This window comes from Nyctereutes procyonoides, unplaced genomic scaffold (genome assembly GCF_905146905.1).
Source record: "Nyctereutes procyonoides isolate TBG_1078 unplaced genomic scaffold, NYPRO_anot_genome, whole genome shotgun sequence".
Lineage (NCBI taxonomy): Eukaryota > Metazoa > Chordata > Mammalia > Carnivora > Canidae > Nyctereutes > Nyctereutes procyonoides.
This window is the reverse complement of record NW_026575030.1, coordinates 30692686-30712018: the sequence shown is the minus strand read 5'-3', so window position 1 is coordinate 30712018 and position 19333 is coordinate 30692686.

Genomic DNA, 19333 nt, shown 5'->3' with positions numbered 1-19333 from the left:
AACTGGCTTTTTACATAAATATTACATCAGGATACATTTCAAATGAAAACACACACACACACACACACACACAGCCGTCTTCCCTATCCTCTATTTTAAAATTCATTTCATACTTTAAATGTTGTTGATTTTTCACAAAACAAGTAAGAATCAAGTCAGCATTAAACACCTCCGAATAATTTCAGTCTTATGTTACTTGGAAAATTCACCACATCATGGAGGGTCACAAAATCCCGTGTTAAAGTCAGTTAAGGCACTGACAATTATGGGATGTTTTGCTGCAGCCTAGGGCAACTCGAAATGGCCACGGATGTTAACTAACTCCCTCCTCAACAGTCTGAGAAAAGGGAAAAAAAAAACTGTAAGTTTCCCCATCTGTTATTTCCTTTTTTTTTTCTTTTTGGCTGTGGAAAAGTAAAATTATGCAAGAGCTTTTGAATGTAAAGGCTGTGTGTGCTTTTTCCCTTTTTGTCTCTGTGTACCGGTTATGTGATGTTGCGTAACTGAGTACAGAGTAGGCGGTTAGCGTTTACTATTGATTTACACTATGCCATCTAATGAATTCATAGCACTGAAAAGAAAGGAACGAGAGGGGGAGGGAAGAAAAAGAAAGGAGAGAAGGGTGAGAGGAGAGAGGAGGAACAGAGGAAAGAGAGAAAGAGCTCCTTTAGAGAAACAGTTCTAAACACTTTCATTCTCATTCCCTCTAGCTCTGACTTCTGGTTATTGCTCAGGTCTCAGAAAGATGGACTTTGAGCAAGCGACCCCAATATTCCAGTCTTGTTTCTAACCAGGATTATTGGCAGGTGAATGTCTGAAAGCACTAGTGTGTCAAATTACTTGAAAGCAATTCCACTCATCTGTCAGACTTCCCCATATGCACCTATTTATCATTCTCTCTATGCATTTGTAAATCTGTATCTGTGATAGTCGATGCCATGGTCCAACTGGTTTACCTAGATGCAAACACTATTTGGAAGACACACAGGGCAAAGAGAAATACATTCTCCTTTACCCATCTCCTTTCACAATTGTATGAACGATGCATTTAGAAATCTTTGAGGTCACTATTTTTATATTTGGAAAAGATAGACCACAAATCATTTGACTACACAGAACTGCCTAATACAGGATAATCAAAGAGAAATGGGCAAAATGAGGAGAGATTCTAAACTGATGAACAACACTTGAAAAAGAAATTTAAATGATTTCTTATATTATGCCCATGGAGAGCACTTAAAATTTAACTTTTGATCAGGATGATGGTAGGCATTCCCAGTCCTCAGTGTTTTCCATGCCAGGCCGTATTGTGAGTTCCTAAATCGTAGGCTGGAAGGTAAGGGTGCAGTTGATTCTGCTGTCAGGCACAGGACCTTCCTGTACCTGAGTGCTCTCCCATGGCTGAGAACAACTAGTAAGGTGAGAAAGAGAAATAGAAATTCTCTTTATTAGCAGCCAACTCAAGGGTTTGTTGTGTTTCCTTCCTGAGTGTGGGTTTGTAAATGCTGACTAGGAAAAATCACATCCAAAAGAAAGAACAAGAGTGTGAGGTTTCATTTCTGATCGTCCAATCATCTCTTTTCACCCAACTTCGCTTATTAAATATTAAACAGATGCTTACTCATCCATTTGTCAGGGATGCTTTAATAATCGATGGCCGTGTATACACTGTTGTATGTTGAGCACCTTGCACAATGCTTGGCACATTCTCGATGCTCAGCAAGTATTTGTTGAAACAGTAAAATGATTATGGGAGAAACATCTCTGTCGGAAAAGTAGCTAGAAAAGCCTCAGAAAAACATACTCCAGGGCTTTACAGGAAATCTTAGGCTGTATTACTCTATCATTTATCTGTAGACACAAAATGATGGTATAGAGGAAGTATCAGACAGTTATTTGGCGACAGTTGACTTCAGTTACATTTTATTGAAAAAAAGCTTAACAAAAGTTATAATGTTGATAGCATCAGCAAAGTTTTGTGTTCATTTCCACTAGCCCTTTTGAACTATTTTACATTTCAGTCTTGGGCACAGAAAAGTCCATTTTAATTTCCATGGACACATTCTAAAGGAAAAGTCAGGGGGTATCAACATAATTCATCTTTTAAAAACTACTGAGAAGAATGTAGCCATTTAGTAATGGGAGAGAATATAGCTTTTTGTTGAAGGGCAAGGCAGGTTGAGTTTTGATTAGGTTATGCAAAGTTAAATTAATAGCAGGACAACCAAGAATGTACTGATGTCCATTTTCTTGGTTAAACAGGAGTTTTATAAGGAAAAAAACTCTGGATTAGAAAGTCAGAAATGCCATCTTTCAGTGAATTGGTGAATGAGATCTTTACAGGAAAAGTTGCATGGGCCAATCTCTCAGAAATTCCAGTTGAAGATTCAACTAAAAGTGTGTTTGGAGATAGCAGCCATAGTACTTTTTAAATAGTGCAATGACCATCTTGCTAATTCATCTAGGAGTAGGCATATACATTTCAGTCAAAACCTTCAGAAAGTTGCTTTTTTTTTTAAACTTTGATCAATGGTTTAATCTAATCAAATTCAGCAACTTCCTTACATAAGCATCCTGGCAGTATGTTGACAAGACCATCCCACGTGCTATTTCATTTCATGGATTCTAAAAAATGAATGAGAACTTGGTTGGAACCCTCATTTTATTCATAAAGATTCTGAAGCTCAGAAGGTAATCTTCTCAGGGATATATATTTTGAGACAAAGCTGGGCCTAGTATCCAAAGCTCACAGTTCCTCTCTCCGTAGCTTAGGATAAGTTAATATTGTATAAATTGAATCTTATTTTATTTTATTTTTTGGCCCTTTTTTTCCCCAAGTTTTTATTTAAATTCCCATTTGTTTACATATAGTGTAATATTAGTTTCAGGATAAATCTTCTTTTAAATCCCAAAGAGAAAGATTTGAAGAGTCTTTTATAAGATTATGTAACAATGTTCACCTTAAAGCTATCTTACACTTCAATTTTTTATCTTTAGTCTTCACTCCTCTTTCCCTTCTTCCTCTTATTCTTTAGTTCTTTAGATAGAATCACTTTTAACTCTGTTTCTAGATCACTATGCCCATTGCCGACCTCAAATTCTTTCCTTTCTCTCACCTTGCATTTGTTTTCCCAACATTTATTCATTACTTTTCCCCATGAAATAATTGTTTTGTTAATGCGCTTTGAGATCCTTAGAAGTCATAAGGGAAGAAAAATTTTACATTTAACATTATACAATAAATAGGCCTTTCATGTATACACAAATTAAGAAATAAAAACTGTAACAAGATACTGACAACTTACAGGCTATGCCACAGGGTGTTAGAGCTGCCTAAACCCTGTTCAATAAGACTGGAGCCTATGTTACAAGGAATCTCATCAGATGGGAGAGCAAATCTCACAATCTCCAGGCCACTCATTTTCCGCTTCATCATGTCACCTTTCTCTTCCCTGTTCTTTCTTTCCATTCCAGAGATATAACTATTTTGGGACTGATTATGGCATAGCAGAAGAAGGTCCAGAGAAATTCAAGTGGCTTAACGTGGCTTCATGATACGGGCCAAACTCTCTCAATTCCAAAAAAAAGTCCGAGAGAGTTGCATACAAAAATTGCAGCTACACAGAAAGTGAAGTCTGAGGAGGTTAAAAGAGAACTTGGACATGAGAAAGAAGTCCCTGGATAACAGGAATGTTGCTGCCAGAATCACTGTAATTAAGATTGTGTCATTGTTTCCCTTATAAAACATTAACTCTTATGGGGTTTACAGTTCAGCTAAAATGATCAGCTCTAGGCTGAACACAGTTCCAAATATCTTCAAGTGGGAAGTACTTTCCCCCCTCCTAATTCCTTAAAAGAGAAAACATGAAGCAACTATTCAGAAATTTCAGTGACATTTGGATTCTGACCACATATGTTTCTTCAAAAAAGAATAGGTGCCAGGGCACCTGGGTGGCTCAGTTGGTTAAGTGTCCAACTCTTAATTTTGGCTCATGTCATGATCTCAAGGTCATGAGATCGAGTTGGGCATCAGGCTCTACACTGCTGAGCATGGAGCCTGCTTAGGATGCTCCCCCTCACTCTCCCTCTGCCCCACCTTGCCCCTCTCTCTCATAAGTAAATAACTCTTTTCTTTCTTTCTTTCTTTCTTTCTTTCTTTCTTTCTTTCTTTCTTTCTTTCTTCTTTCTTTCTTCTTTCTTTCTTCTTTCTTTCTTTCTTTCTTTCTTTCTTTCTTTCTTTCTTTCTTAGAGCAGGTGCCAGTTGAGTCTAATCTACAGTGAGCTAAGGTGAACAACATCCACTGTAGAATGAAGGACATTAACCTACTATGAGTGGGAAATAAAATGAAAAGGATGTCCTGTTATTCTAAAAGGTTTAATGTGCATCACTTGGATAGATACTTCATTCCATTTTAATGATGTGAATAGGATTTTGACAATACGGTGCTGAAAAGTCTTCCATTCTTGTTTGTTAACTAGAAAACCTTAAATTATAGGAGGCAAGAATTCCTGATAGTTTCCTTTGATCTCTTTCCTCATATGCCCATTTTCACGGTGGATATTACATAATTAATAATTTTTTAAAGCCTGTTTTTCTTATTTCTCTAGCATTGATCATGACATCTAATGGCTATAGTATAATGCTATGCCACAGTGGTGAGAACGGACAGGAGGAGGAAATCACAGACATACATTAAAATTAATAGACCAGGGGGTGCCTGGGTGGCTCAGTGGTTGGGCTTCTGCCTTTGGCTCAAGTCGGGATCCCGGAGTTCTGGGATCGAGTCCCACATCAGGCCCCCTGTGAGGAGCCTGCTTCTCCCTCTGCCTATGTCTCTGCCTCTCTCTCTGTGTTTCTCATGAATAAATAAATAAAATATTAAAAAAAAGTTTAGAAAAATTAATAGGCCAGGAGGAAACTAGCGTTTATTTAGTACATATTATATGTCATTTACATTATTCCATTTAATGCTAGCCCCTGTGAAGTAAATAAGATTGGCCTAAGTTTCATAGATTAGCAACCTAGTTACAGAGCTGCTGGCTAACTTCTTAAGGACACAGAGCTAATTAAAAAGTTGTGCACGTGAGGATAAGGACCTGTTTGACTCCCAGGCCCACAGGTACTGTAAGATACCACAAAGCCAGGAGCAGAATATGAAGCCATCAAATAAATAAATAATAAATAAATAACCCTCACGCCAATGATGAGAGCCACCACATATCCGAGTAGGAGTTGGGAAAGGTGAATGACTCCTAAAAAGAAACAGGTTCTTGCTTTGCTCTTGGTTCTGATAAATCCCTGTTTCCTAAATGTATATTTGGTAAATATTTTTGTCATAGATAAGAAAATGTACCATTTCCTAGGAATCTTTAAATCAGACCTAATATTTGAGTGTTTATAAAAATCCCTTTAAAAATTTATACTCAATAACTAGATAATAGTTTATAACTCATACAAAATTCGATGATTAGTACATTAACAATTAATATGACTGTGTGTATCTGTGTGTATATGGGTGTATATGATACATGTGTATGTGTATAAAATATTTTTCCCTGTCAAAATTTCTGGTAACTTACTATATAAGATACTTGACAAAAGCTAACCAGTAAATAGGTTAAGGCAGGAGAAAAGGAAAGAACAAAGAAAAGAAGAGAGGTGTGTGTGAGAGGGAGAGAAAGACTGAGGTGGGGGGAGAGAGAGAGAGAGAAAGAGAGTGAGATGTCCTATCCTCAAGGCCACTGGGACATTTTTTAAAATATATTTTTAAGATGATAATTTGGTGAAGAGCTTAACAATAAAGTAATAGCAGCCAACCAGATTTGAAAGAACAAATTAACAATTCTTTAGGCAGCATCAATTTATTTCTCAACTTTTAATACATCCATATTGCTTTGCCCTTCCCTCCTTTTGTGCTTTAAGTCTAAATCTGATTGGGAGCAGGAAGGAAGAAACAGTAACTTCTGGCTTAGCAGAAGCACAAAAGAACAGAGAATTAGAACATCTTCCTGGCCTTCTCTTCTCATCCTTATAAGGAAAAGCAATAGTAAACTAAACAACAGAAAAGCAACAACAACTACTTTGACAGTTTTGCTTAGGCAAAGGCAAGATTTGTTTCAGCACAACTTTGAGGGCTTTTTTTTTTCACATTTTAGCTTCCCTGGATGGTCTTACAACAAAGCTGAAGAAAAGACGTGATCTGCTTAGGGAAATAGAGGAAATTTGGGGGAAAATAGGAGGCACTTCTTATTTTCAAACAGTTTTTAAATGCATGACCAAGATATAACTTGCAACATTAAAAAAATTACACAGTTAATTCAAACCTGCTAAAAATAACTCACAATACCCTCTCCACTGAAACAAAACAAAATAAAGCAAAAACTCACAATTATTTTGACTGGTGAAAACAGTGACATGAAAGTAACAGATGGAAGCCCAGTTTTACTCACACAACACGCTCACTAAACACAATTGCAAGCTTCCCCACAAAAATAACTCAACAATGGTGACTTTGGCCTAGTGCTTCAAAATATCCCCCTTAGGTGAGTTCCTTACAGACTTCAAAGGGCTTGGGAAAAATAACATAGAATGAAACCAACTGTCTGTCCGAACCCAGAAACAGGAAAGGAGTGCCAATCACAGCCTGCTAACAAAAGGGATCTTGTCACCTTCATCAAGTCCTTTCTCAGGACTGGAATAGGTGTTTTTCCCCCTATGTATTATTTCTTGTTGTTTGGTAGTAGTTTTAGGAAAGGTGACATAATCTGTAATCTTAAAAAACACCACACCACATAGCATCTAAAAACTTTCATAAATCAAATAATTAAAAGTAACAAATCTTCCTGCTAATTGCTCCTCAAAGTTGAAAGACAGGTTATTTTCTTACCTTACACCGTGCCTTCTGATCTGACAGTGTCATTCAATCAATAATTTCAATGTCAGTTACTGATTTTCAACTCTTTTATTACAAAGGCTTCAAGCAATAATGAAATGGTGCTGATCTGCTTGCTTTCACTCTATAGAACGTCTATATTTATATGCTTTGCTTCTATTTGGATCTATATTTATCTGCTTTATCTGCCTACAGTGCATCTGTTTCTCATACACACAGACATATATTTATATATATACACACATACTGTATATATATAGGTTATATATAAACACACATACCCACAAAAAATGTATGAATGTATGCTAGTGTGCTTATTTCAACAAGCGTGCAGGTGCATAAATACTCAGACACATGACAAATATACCAAGAACATAAATGTACATATAAACATAGTTGTACAGGGAAAAGCGTATCTTAACAATAGGCCTGTCTGCAAGACTTGAGACTTACACACTCAGGAGTGACAGCCACAGACTACTCTGGGAAGGAGAAAAACTCTTCAGAGAGCAAAACTATGTAACTAAATACAGTTCAGGCGTTCTGACTTACTCATTTTAAAGACGAGGGGCAGAGACGCGGAGAGGCTAAGAGAGAAGGTCTGTCAGCTTTCTAGTGGCCAACCTGACTTGGGAGCAGAACGTGGGACTCTAACTCCTAGACGAATCTTCTGCTATGCTGCCTCGAAATGACGAAACAGTTTTCTCAAACCCAAATCATCTAATTTTCACTCTTCCGTATTGTTTCCCTTTCTTTGCTGCATGAAATGGAAGCCACCAATATTCAATGAGAGTCAGGAAGTGCTCCAACTGTTTTAAATGTACGATAGCATTTAATCTGTACAATAGCTCTATACAGCCAGTATTCTTGCTCATGTCCATTTTACAGATACAACATCTGAGGCCCGATTATTAAATAACTCACTCAAAGCTACACAGCTAGTAAGCAAAGAAGCCACGCTCCTGTGATACTTCACAGCCTGTGCTTTTCCCACTAAATGATGATGCTTTCCTTAATACACATCTAAATGCCCGGTGAACGCTCCCAGTACCACAGTCTAAGCATCACATAAATCTAACAACTGGCCTGTTTCAGGATACGTCATAAGCCTAAAGCAGAGGTTCTCAGTCTGAGAAAAAATAAAGGGAGTGGAACAGGTATAAGTTGTGCATCCCCAGTATACAGCGCAAACCCTCTAATAGAAAACCGAAACATGCAAAACTCAGTCCAAAAAAAAAAAAATCACCCCAAGGGTAGTCTTACGTGATTTAAAGTCTTAATAACTTCTAGTCTATGAACATTTTATGTTTTTTTCATCAAAAGATGATAGCAAACTGATAAAATTGAATCAGATGGGAAATAGAGGCACAAGGAGGAAAACTAGGGTAGCAAAAGAAAGCAAGCACCACACCCCTCTTCTTCTCTTGGGACACCACTTCCAAAAATAAACATCTATCAACAAATGCAAAGCCAGTACCAAAAATTGGTATTTCACCCCCACTTAAGTGTTAAGACAGATTCAGAAAGGCAACCATGTCTAAGGTAATTTCATACAGATTTCCTCAGATAGTAACCAGCTATGTGAGCTATCCCAACACACAGGAGTTTCACACGTTGTTCAGCTTACACAGAACCCAGCACTAGAAGATGCCATGTGGCTCTGTGAAACTCCCTGGGGCATACTGCATCCATAAGCCAAGGAACAGAAATTACACTGATCCATACATGCAGCTCTTCATCTGTGACATATTGATAATTACTCTTTATTTGTGAATTAAATCCAAGTTATAAAAACAAGTTTCAGACATTTGTCACAAACAGGGTGCATTTTACTTAACTCTTTCAGAACACCATCTCACTACCGTCTCCAGGAAATGGGAGCTATCCTTGAAAGGGCCTGATACTGTGGAAGGATTATGGCTGAGGGGGGGGGGGGAGAGAGAGAGAGAGACAGAGAGACAGAGAGAGAGAGAGAGAGAGAGAGAGAGAGAGAAACTGACTTGAATTTGAATCCCAAGTCTTCCACTGATTAACAATATAGATTTAGGCGCATCACTTAAATGGATCTGAATCTCAGTTTCATTACCTGTGGAATGAAGAATAAAACCACCGATTCTGCAGGAACATTGTGAGGATTAGAGATAGTCCCACAGCAATGTCCCTCTCATAAAGGGGGCCATTAAATATTAATTATTATATGTTTAAGAAGACCTTTTGGCTGTGGCTTTCTATTGCATAAATGGCACACAGTTCTTTCGGGAGTAAAAGAACACATGAGGTCCTTTATGCTGGTTTAATCAAAGATAAACTTTTTGGTGATCAGATATGTTCCAAGTAATGACAGAAATAAGAGCATTTCATAGCATAACATTTTCACTGGAAGATCTTAAAGCACCTCATGGCCTTCCACTTTTGTGATGGTGGCTACTCTCATTTAACTACTGGGCCAAATGAAGCCCAGAGATACATTCCCCAGATGAATAATAATTTTTAAAAAATCACCACCAGGGGTGAGTAGAATTTCTGTCTTTAACATCTAAACCACATAGTGTCCAGCTGAGTAATAACTGTGGCAAGGTCACAGATACAAAGGGCCGTGGTTCCCTAGGGCTCTTTGAGATTATTCACTGAGGCCAGAACCATTAGGTAATGCTGTGTACATCTGCTGAGATAACAAGGGTGAGTCAGGGTTAGGTCAGGGTTTCAGGTTATAGGGGTGGGGCCAAGAGTGGCTTTCACATCGAATGCTGAGAGCAGTTTAATTGCAGCAGCGAACGAGCCTATAGTACTTAATGTAAGAGGAAAGAAAAGAAGAGACAGCCACTGCCAAGAGATGGTGGGTGGGAGTGGGGACCCTGTGGGGCTCGAATGGGGAACTGTGTCTCAAAGAGGAGACCCTCCCATGCGAGCGCACCCACTGAGAAGCGGACAAAAAAGCCCAGGGTGCAGCATAAATCCTGCTATCCCAATAACACACACAGATGTTCCACCATTGTTTTATTTTATGCACATTTTAATTAAGAGATCAGAATCAAGCATTAAAATGTTATGAAATGGCTTGTTTACATTTTCACTATATGTCATTTATTATGCATTTCCTAAATGTGTATCTATGCAGAAGGGCTATTTGGGATTTTTATGTCACTGTTACAATTGTCCCTCTAACTCACACCAGTTTTAGCTAACCAAGGAACTGTCAGAAAGCCTGTTTGGTCCACGCAGTAGGATGGGAACTCTGGCTTCTTTAATTCTCAGTCAAGCCAACCTCACCCCCATCACACCTCCCTGCAGTGTGACAAATCACACTGGCACTCCAGGATGTCCCAGGTCCACAGCAACCTGGTTATTCACGAAAGGCCCATTTTTATATTCCATCCCATTGTCTTCACAAGAAAACGGTGTCTACATTCATGCCATACTCTTCCTTGAGCAGTTTTGAAAACCTCAGGAACTCAAAGCTACCACATGGAGAAAACTGGCCTCTTCCCAGTGGCACAGACTCCCCCCGGAGGGGACACCTGGGAAAAATGGGAATGAGACTTTTTTTTTTCTCTCTCCTCAAGCCATCACTTATTTCTAGTCCACCACTTAACTCTACTTACCCCTGCAGGAATCCCTTGAGTGTTCTGTATTATTATAGAATTGAAACAGATACCCAAACCTCCCCTTCTCCCAGACTCCACAGATATTAAGACTTATTCACAGTCTATTTGCAAGTGTGGAGCACAGGTGTCCTGGAGTCAGCCTGCCCTGTATGACCTAGAAGCCCCCTGTTCAGGTGATGCCTTATGAATCACGGTGCACGGAATTGTAAGGCCGAGGGCAGGACCTACGTCTCATGCATGTTCGGTTCAGTACCTAATATACTGTGAGTGCTCAGTCAGTCCAAATAAGAGAGGTGGGCTTCCTCCCTCCCTCCCTCCCTCCCTTCCTCCCTCTTTCTTTCTTTCTTTCTTTCTTTCTTTCTTTCTTTCTTTCTTTCTTTTCTTTCTTTCTTCTTTCTTCCTTTTTTCCTTCCTTCCTTTCCTTTCTTCCTTCCCTCCCTTCCTTCCTCCCTTCCTTCCTTCCTTCCTTCCTTCCTTCCTTCCTTTCCTTTCCTTTCCTTTCCCTCTCTCTCTCTCTCTCTCTCTCTTTCTTTCTTTCTTTTCTATCTTTCTTTCTTTCTCTTTCTCTCCCCTCCTCTACCCCTGCCTCCCTCCTCTCTTCCCTCATTTCTCTTTGTCTGATTGTTATCCAGGATAAGCAGAATGCTTGAACACAGCAGGCACAAGACAGGAACATATTCTAATCCACTGTCAGATTATACTCTTTAAACTGTCTCATTTGCAGCACTACTGATCTACAAACATGCTTCTGTAACTTTAAATATAACCTTGAGGTTAGTAGACACCTGGCCTACTAAAGCTCCCTGAAGCCCTGCTGTGACGGTCCCTGGGGCAGCCTTCCATCTGGAATGCCCTCAACAGAACCTCTCCTTAGAACTCCTTTATTGTGCCATGTATATCTCAAAAACATATCTCCATCACCCAGCAAACTGAGCCTTTATTCCTTTAAATAAAAATAATAACACCAATAACACCTGGCATTCAAACTTTGAGATTTCAATAGAATCCAAAACTCAGACTCTTTAAAGCCTGAGTTTCAGATTTCACCATGGAAATTTCAAATAGCTAAAGTGGAGCATTACAAGTTTCTATGTTAAGTCTATGGAATTCTACATTTAGGTGTAAATGATGTATGAGTGATGTAGGGCAGTGTGGCAACCACTTCCTAACGCAGGAAGTTACTCTTGAAACAAATCTGCAGACTTCTGGGTTCCCACTGGATAATGGCAGCAAACTGAATTTGAATTTTCCAGATATTCTCCAAAAGTAATGTAGATCAACAAAGAGGGACAATAAAACAACTTCTGTCCATAGCATAACTAAAAGACAGAAAGCGCTACAGACTTCAATTTCTGCATGAGCAGTGAAATAAACACTGGGAATCAAGGAGAGCCAGCTGGGGATCCCCCACTAGGATGGTGCCCCGAGAGAACTCTACCTAGGAGTCCAGTAGGACTGTTTCCCTAGGAAACAATCAAAGCTTTAGGAAGGAGATGTGTTCCTGTATAAGCTCCCCGTGTGAAGTATAAATGCCAGGGACCTTCCAAGAACCTATGGAAATCAGAATTTCCAGAAGCCATATCCAAGCATCCACATTTCAAAACTCCAGAAGTGATTCTGAAATACCCTACAGATGAGGACCAATGTGCCCAGGGGTAAGTTCAACCTTTATAAATTCATTTCCTCTAATAAACATAAACACAATATTCTGCTCTTGCCAGGCCAGTCTCCTGTTCCCCACTCTTGCCTTCCCCAAAGAGAAAGTGAATTTATGTCTTTGTGCATCTGCTCCCAACTTGCCCTTATCTGAAATACTGCGCATGCTCCTTACTGCCTGTTTAAATTCTCCCCACTTCCAAAATTGGGTTCAAGTTTTACCTCCCTTCCAACTCTCATGCATTCCACCTCCATTAATAAGTTACAGAGTATGTGCTGTCCCCTCTGTCTTAAATCATTATGGAAACAATAACTTAGGTTTGTTTTGCATCTCAGTGAGATCATAAACCATATGAGTCCTCAGGAAGTGTTCGTATGTTTTCGTTGGGACCTCTTTGCTATATACATCTGAGACTTTCCAAAGACAGCAGAATGAATCAAAGTAGCACCTGTGTATTCACCATCAAATAACATAGGGGATACATATTTACCTCAAAAACTCAGAATCCACGCCTTGTACTCTGTAAGCTTTACATTATAAAGAAAATACATATGTAGAAGTGAAAAAAAAATAGACAAACAACAGTTTGTATCTCTTGTACTAATCCCTCTTCTGAGTTCCTGAGTCATATACCTAATACTTCCTCAACTTCTTCACTTGGACAAGAATTGCAAAGTCAACATGCCCCAAATTAATTCATAATTATCCCTGCCCCAAAATCTACTCTTTCTACCATATCCTCTATAGCTCCCAACTCCACAGAGTTCATGATATTGCCATTCATCCAGTTGCTCAGGGCAAACACCTAGGACTCCCCGCACCTGATGTGTCTCTCTCTAATCTATACCACATCAAAATCCTCAGCAATTGCTTTCAATGTACATTCAAATTATTCAGAAATGAACTATTTTCCTGCCCTCCACTGTCATTGTCCATCATATCCTGGGCTCCCACAGTAACTTCTGACTGGTCTTCCTACTCTGTCTTTGGTCCTTTTAGCCTATTCTCCATGGAACAGCCACAGACCTTTTTTGATTTATAAACTAGAACACATACCTTTTTTTAAGATTAATTTTTATTGATTTTAGAGAGACAGCATGAGCACGAGGGGCAGAAGGAGAGAGAGACTCTCAGCTGACTCCACTCCGAGTGCGGAGCCAGACAGGGGGCTTGATCCCACAACTCTGAGATCATGACCTGAGCCAAAGCCAAGAGTCAGATGCTTAACCCACTATGCCACCCAGAAACCCCAAGAGCACATACCCTTTTTAAAACCTGCTAACAGCTTCTTATCAGTCTTTACCACGGCCTATGTGATCTGATCCATCCCTAGCTTTGTGACCATTCCTGCTTTACCCCACTTGAGCTACACATTTCTTCTTGCTCTTTCTGGAACATTTCAAGGTATTCTTACCTACTTTATAATATCTATTCCTTAAACCTCAAATCCTCTTCTTCTGATCATCACATGCTTAGCTCCTCATTATTCTAATATTTGCTCAAATGCCCATTGCTTTAGTGAGACCTTCGCTACCTGCCCTATCGCAAAGGGCACTCTCTCCATCATCCATTCCTATTTTTACCCCCGCACCGCTGCCTTGTTTTCTTCCTAGATCTTATCATTATTTAAAATGATATATTTTTGCTTACTTAATTATCGGTTTTCTCTTCTTTCATTATAAAGTCAGTTTCCTAGGGGACTTTGGTTAATTTTTCACTCTCTCCCCAGTAATTAGGACAATGTCTGAAACATTATAGGTGGTTGATAGATATTAAATGACTGAATGAATAAGTGGATGAATAAAGCGTTCTAAATCTCATCCCAGTCATATCAACTTTAAATAGAAAATTTTTATTCTGCACAGTGTAGTGGCTGCTCTGGATTGTCCCAGATGCCTCTGTTCTTTCCATCTGACTGCACAAGCCAATCTGGGTACCCACCTACATGCTACAGCTCAGGTCTTAGAATATGGTTCTTGGGAAAAGTGAAGTGAAATTAGGTAGTTAACTAAAAATAATGTCTCCTTTGAGTCTATAAAGGGAGACATTTTCCCAGCCCAACTAGTCCAAGTGTCTTAGACTGGTATGGAATGCTGACGTGGCAATCTTGCACTTGAAGGACTCCCAACCTGGAGAGGGAATGGAGTATCCTTTTGTACTCTCTATTTTGTAAAACTACCAAGTATGACTCATTTTTGTATCCACAGTGTTCAGAACATTGCTGAGCAGATACTAGAACTTCGATAAATGTTTACTAAACAAATGAACAGACCAATCCACAAAACAAACAACAACAATTTTAAGTGCTATTCTTCTATGTCTTAAGCTTTGTGACAGTATTAACTATTCTTAGTGAATACAGAAATCACCTCAATTAGATACTTAGTTTTATCCACCTCAAATGGATAAAACTCATTCTCACAGCTTTTTTTTTTTTTTTCCCACTTCATAGGTTAAACTGAAAAACTCCTTGTGAAGGACCATGTCTTATCCATCTTGTATCCTCAGTTCTTAGCAGGATGTCTGGCTGCAAAAGGAGAAAAACTCCACAGCAAAGGATAAAGAAGTTAGAAGTCCTGGCAGGAATCAGTGAGTATTAAAGAATGCCAGTCTGACATGATTATCAGATGTTAGGTGATGAAAACCATGCCAACTAACATATGGATTCCTACCCTGCTTCTATGGAAGACTTGAGCTCTAAAATTATTTCCTGAACACAGGGGATCAGAACTGATGCTGATTATTTACTATGAGACTGCTACTTTCCAGAATATTGCTGATCAAAGTGCTAGACACTCAATGCATGGAAGTCTACACACCTCTTTATTCAACACTCCTATGGGGAGGTAAAATGCTTTAGCAAGTGGATGTTATAAAAAATAGTTCCTAACAGCAGGTTGTTCACTAAATATAAAAGTCTTTTCAAATAAAAGATGAAATATATAATATAACTATTAAATCAATAGGCCTTAGGGTAACTGACTTCCTTGGTTTATCTGAGACTGAGGAGACTCCTAGCATGTGGGACTGCCAGTGTTAAAACAGGGAAAGTTCTGGGCCAGCCAATATGGGCTGGTCACCTAATCACGACATAATTTGTTCATTTAATTATCAGATATTCATACATACCTATATATAGGATTATTAACGTGTATGTAGAATATGATAGACACGGGCATTATCAGGCCACAACATGAGAGGGTTGAGGAGGAGTCTGCCTGTGTTGTTCCAGTGTATGATAGGAAGTGTAAATCCCTTTTCTTTATTTTCTGTCCATGGCCCCCTATGTTGGACCTTCTTCTTACGTTTTAAAACCATATGCTTGTGTTGATTTTATTACACTCAAAGGATATTAATTTGAGGTGTTAGGACAATTTCCTTTTCTCCAGAAGAAAGGGAAAAGTGAGAGCACCAATGAAGAGTGGTCTCCATTGACGCATGGGCTCATCTGTTTTTTACAACCCCAAATGTGGTAATTTATGATGGTGATGTCACTGTAGGGAATTAAAATTTTCCTAACCCAGAATGTGTGCTTTCTCCATAAGCCAGAAGTGAACACATGCAGATTGAGTTCAAAATCCAAGGTGAGACCTACCAAAACGGATCCCAGCCTCAATTCTGCTGAGGTTTTATTGTAAGACAAACTGGGACAGCCCCTCGTGGTTTCCTTCACGTTCCTATGACCCCCTCACAAGGATCACTTGGCTTTAAGGAGGTCCAAAATAGTAGTCAGTCTTTGGTCAAGGGATAGTCATCAGAATCTGGATTACAGTCTGAGAAGCACTGCATTCTGCAGAGTTTACAATTCCAGCCTTTAAACATTGAAGGGCAATATCTTCTTTCTAAATATCTCTGGTCAGTCTTAGCAACGAGACCTACTTTTGAGGCTCCATTTCTTTTATGTCTTTTAAACTTAATGATAAAGAGGAAAGATCTAAATTTATAATACACATGAAACAGTGAAATTAGGAAAAAAATTCTATTTGATGTGAGCCTGTTTTTTTTAAGCTCCCATGACTAAAAAGATCAACAGTTACCTACATTTGTAATATTTATGCCTCCCAGACTCAGTGTAATGAGTTTCATCTCTGATCGAATTTTTATAACTGACTTTCATTTACCTGTGAAATAGAAAGCTTTGGTAGGCTCTTGCCCTAAAGAATCAGATGCAGAAGTTAGTTCTATTGCAAGGAACAGAGGGGAAAAAAAATCACCCTAATATGCTACTCCTGTATTCCTCTGCTTTTTGCAGGAAAAGAAAGGTGCAGAGGACTGATTAAGCAAAACCTGAGAAGCAGAGTCTTCAGCTCTCTTCCATGAAACTGTGGTGTGTCTTCTTCACTTTGGCCAAGTGCCCAGCTACGAGAATTCTCCCACAAGATGAGCATGTTTCAGAGCAAACTCTTATCCTAACTGTTGGTGTAAAAAAGCCCAACCCTACATTCTGTTCAGGGCTTTGGTGAAGTCTGTAAGCCAAAACAGAGGAGCACGACTTCCTCCATTAAACTGGCTGGAACCCAGGTTATACTAATTCAGTCTAAATAGAAAACCTCTGCTTTTCAATCCCTTTGTTCTCTTGGATGTCACAGCTCCCTGCTCTATTCGCTTCCTTTTATAGTCTTTCTTCACCAAGCATTTCAGGGGGAAAAAAAAAAAGCTAAATAAAGATCACACAGCCTGTTCCATTGTGTCCCCTTCTTCTTCATCATCTTCTTTTCCATTTCTGCAATGTTGTGGCACCTATTAACTACCAATGTTTTCAGAATGACATTATACAAGGTGCGGGCTGTACCACTGTGCCCTAAAAATATCAACAACTGCATTAGTCTCACAATAATTAATGGCAGGCATTATGCAAATGACAACTTTTTCGCTGCAAAATAATGACATTTCTTCATTTTGAGCAGAGTTATGCAAAACAATGAATTTAGAATGATAAATCACACAGGAGAATTAAGAAAGCCATAACGTTCCTGCCCAGGCAGGCAGAAAGATAGACAGACCAACAATTTAGAAGACATTGTTTGTTCTCACACCACTATAAAAAATCAGAGCCAGTCGGCCATTAATGTGTGTGGGTTTTTTTCCTTCTCCCCTTTAGGCAACAATGCATAAGGGGATGCTAAATTCTAGCAATTGGATCATTACAAGTCACAAGCAAATTTTTCTTTATTAACCTTAATAAGTCATTCACTCAGAGACTATAGTCATCAGGCAAATAAAAAGTATCACATGCCATTCTGCTACACATTAACTAATTCCTTATGCAAACATCACAACATATAGCAATTACTGCCGCTCAAAAAAACAAAGTCATTTTCAATTTATTTTATTGCTTTTATACTTGGCCATTTCCTGTAGCACATTATCGTTTCTTTCCATAACAACCCGAGGTGGAATGGAGGAGAATTTCAGTTGCAATGAGCACTTCCTCTAGCCACCTTTGTCATACCTTTCTCCCCTTCAGAGGCTGCTAAAACAGGCTGTGGATAGAGTGAATGTGCATGTGCTCCCTCACAGCAAATCTCCACTGCTCTGATGGGAATGGCTCTTTCAGCCCCTACCTCTGTGACAAAGCGCATAGAGAATGGGCAAAATGGGTCTGTCTCCCACATTTGCTACCATAATGCTGATGGCTTTCCTTGATTCTATAGAACAAGTTATAAGTGCAGGTTCAGATCTGCCACTAACAGGTGAACATTAAAGTCCACATATTCAGTCTTCACCTGAGAGATGCCTGCTATGGTTAATGAGAATTATGGGACTAGTTCGTCATGCTCCACTCAGCGCATAACCTGTTCCTTCAAGAGTTCTAAGTGAAGAGCAATAATAAATATTGAAACCTCACCCTCCGATGTCAAATAGGCCCTCTTTGTTTTTCCTGGTTTTATTCCACAGCACCATTTATCCAAGCTCTCAGGATGTGAAACAAACGCTAAGTAAACCTTGCATGTGGCCAGTAGATTTTTTTTTAGCCCATTTTATAGATTGACAAGTAAATTCCAAGCAACCAGGGGCTTTTCACAAAGTTGGACAAGGAAACAGATCAGATCTGACTAACTCTCCAATGTTCTAACCTCTGAGGCCATGGCCTCTTTCTCATAATCATGAGCACTCTTTCCTGCTGGTAAACAATTATGTTGAAAACAGCCTGTACATGTCCCTAATCACACAATAGGATCATCATCTCCCTCTGTTCTCCTAAATCCACAATCCATTCCCTTCTTTTAAAGGTAGAACATTTCCAAAATACACGAGGGAAAAGCTCCCTTTTCAGTTTCTCTTCCTGAAGGTAATAACATTTTGCAGTTCTCCTTAAATAAAATCCAGCCCATGCTGGATCAATAAGAATGATGCCCATTTCCCTAATGGCAGCCGATTGCCATTTGCTATTCAAATCAGACTAGATAAATTACAGTACATGCCAGGGAACAGGCCAGTGAATTAAGACAGGCCTCCAGAGGACCAGCGATATTATTAATCTTTTAAGACACTATCATATTTCTTCTTGACAGTGTGCGTAGACTCACAGACACACTGCACCCAGATTGAAATATCAGCTGCTGAAAAAATCAATAGTGTTAGAAACACAATAATTTTTGGTCTGCAGGGCCTATACTAAGCAACACTTGGACCCCTCCATGCCATCTCTTCTCCTACTTCACATTTCCCATCTTCTCCTCCTACTTTGTTTGGTTTTAAAAGCTGGTAAGGCCAAATGACAAGATATTATGAAGGGGTTTCCACCACTAACATTGATGGTCAGAGTATTAATTTTCCATGGGTGTTTGAAACACTATCACTAAACTGGTAAAAAGGTTTTGGTGTAGGGTTATTTTTCCTAGGCACTTATTACAGACCTCTGATCCCTATGCATTTGGTTCCCTTTTGTGAAGAAATGCAGATATTCAGGGAGGTGGTCATACTTAGAAATCCCTGAAGAAGCAGAATGGAAAGAAATAAAAATAATGGAAACCAGATCAATTTTTTTTAAAGGGATTCACTGAGAAGTGAGGGGAAAAAAGCAAAGCAAAATAAAACACCACAGAAGGAGCACTATGAGGTGGGAAGAACCTTTAAATTATATTCTAAAAATTTGGGGTTCAGCTCTGCCTCTGCTATTTACACACCGTATGATTTTGCCAGCTACTTCATCTTTCAGAACCTTGGTTTCCTTA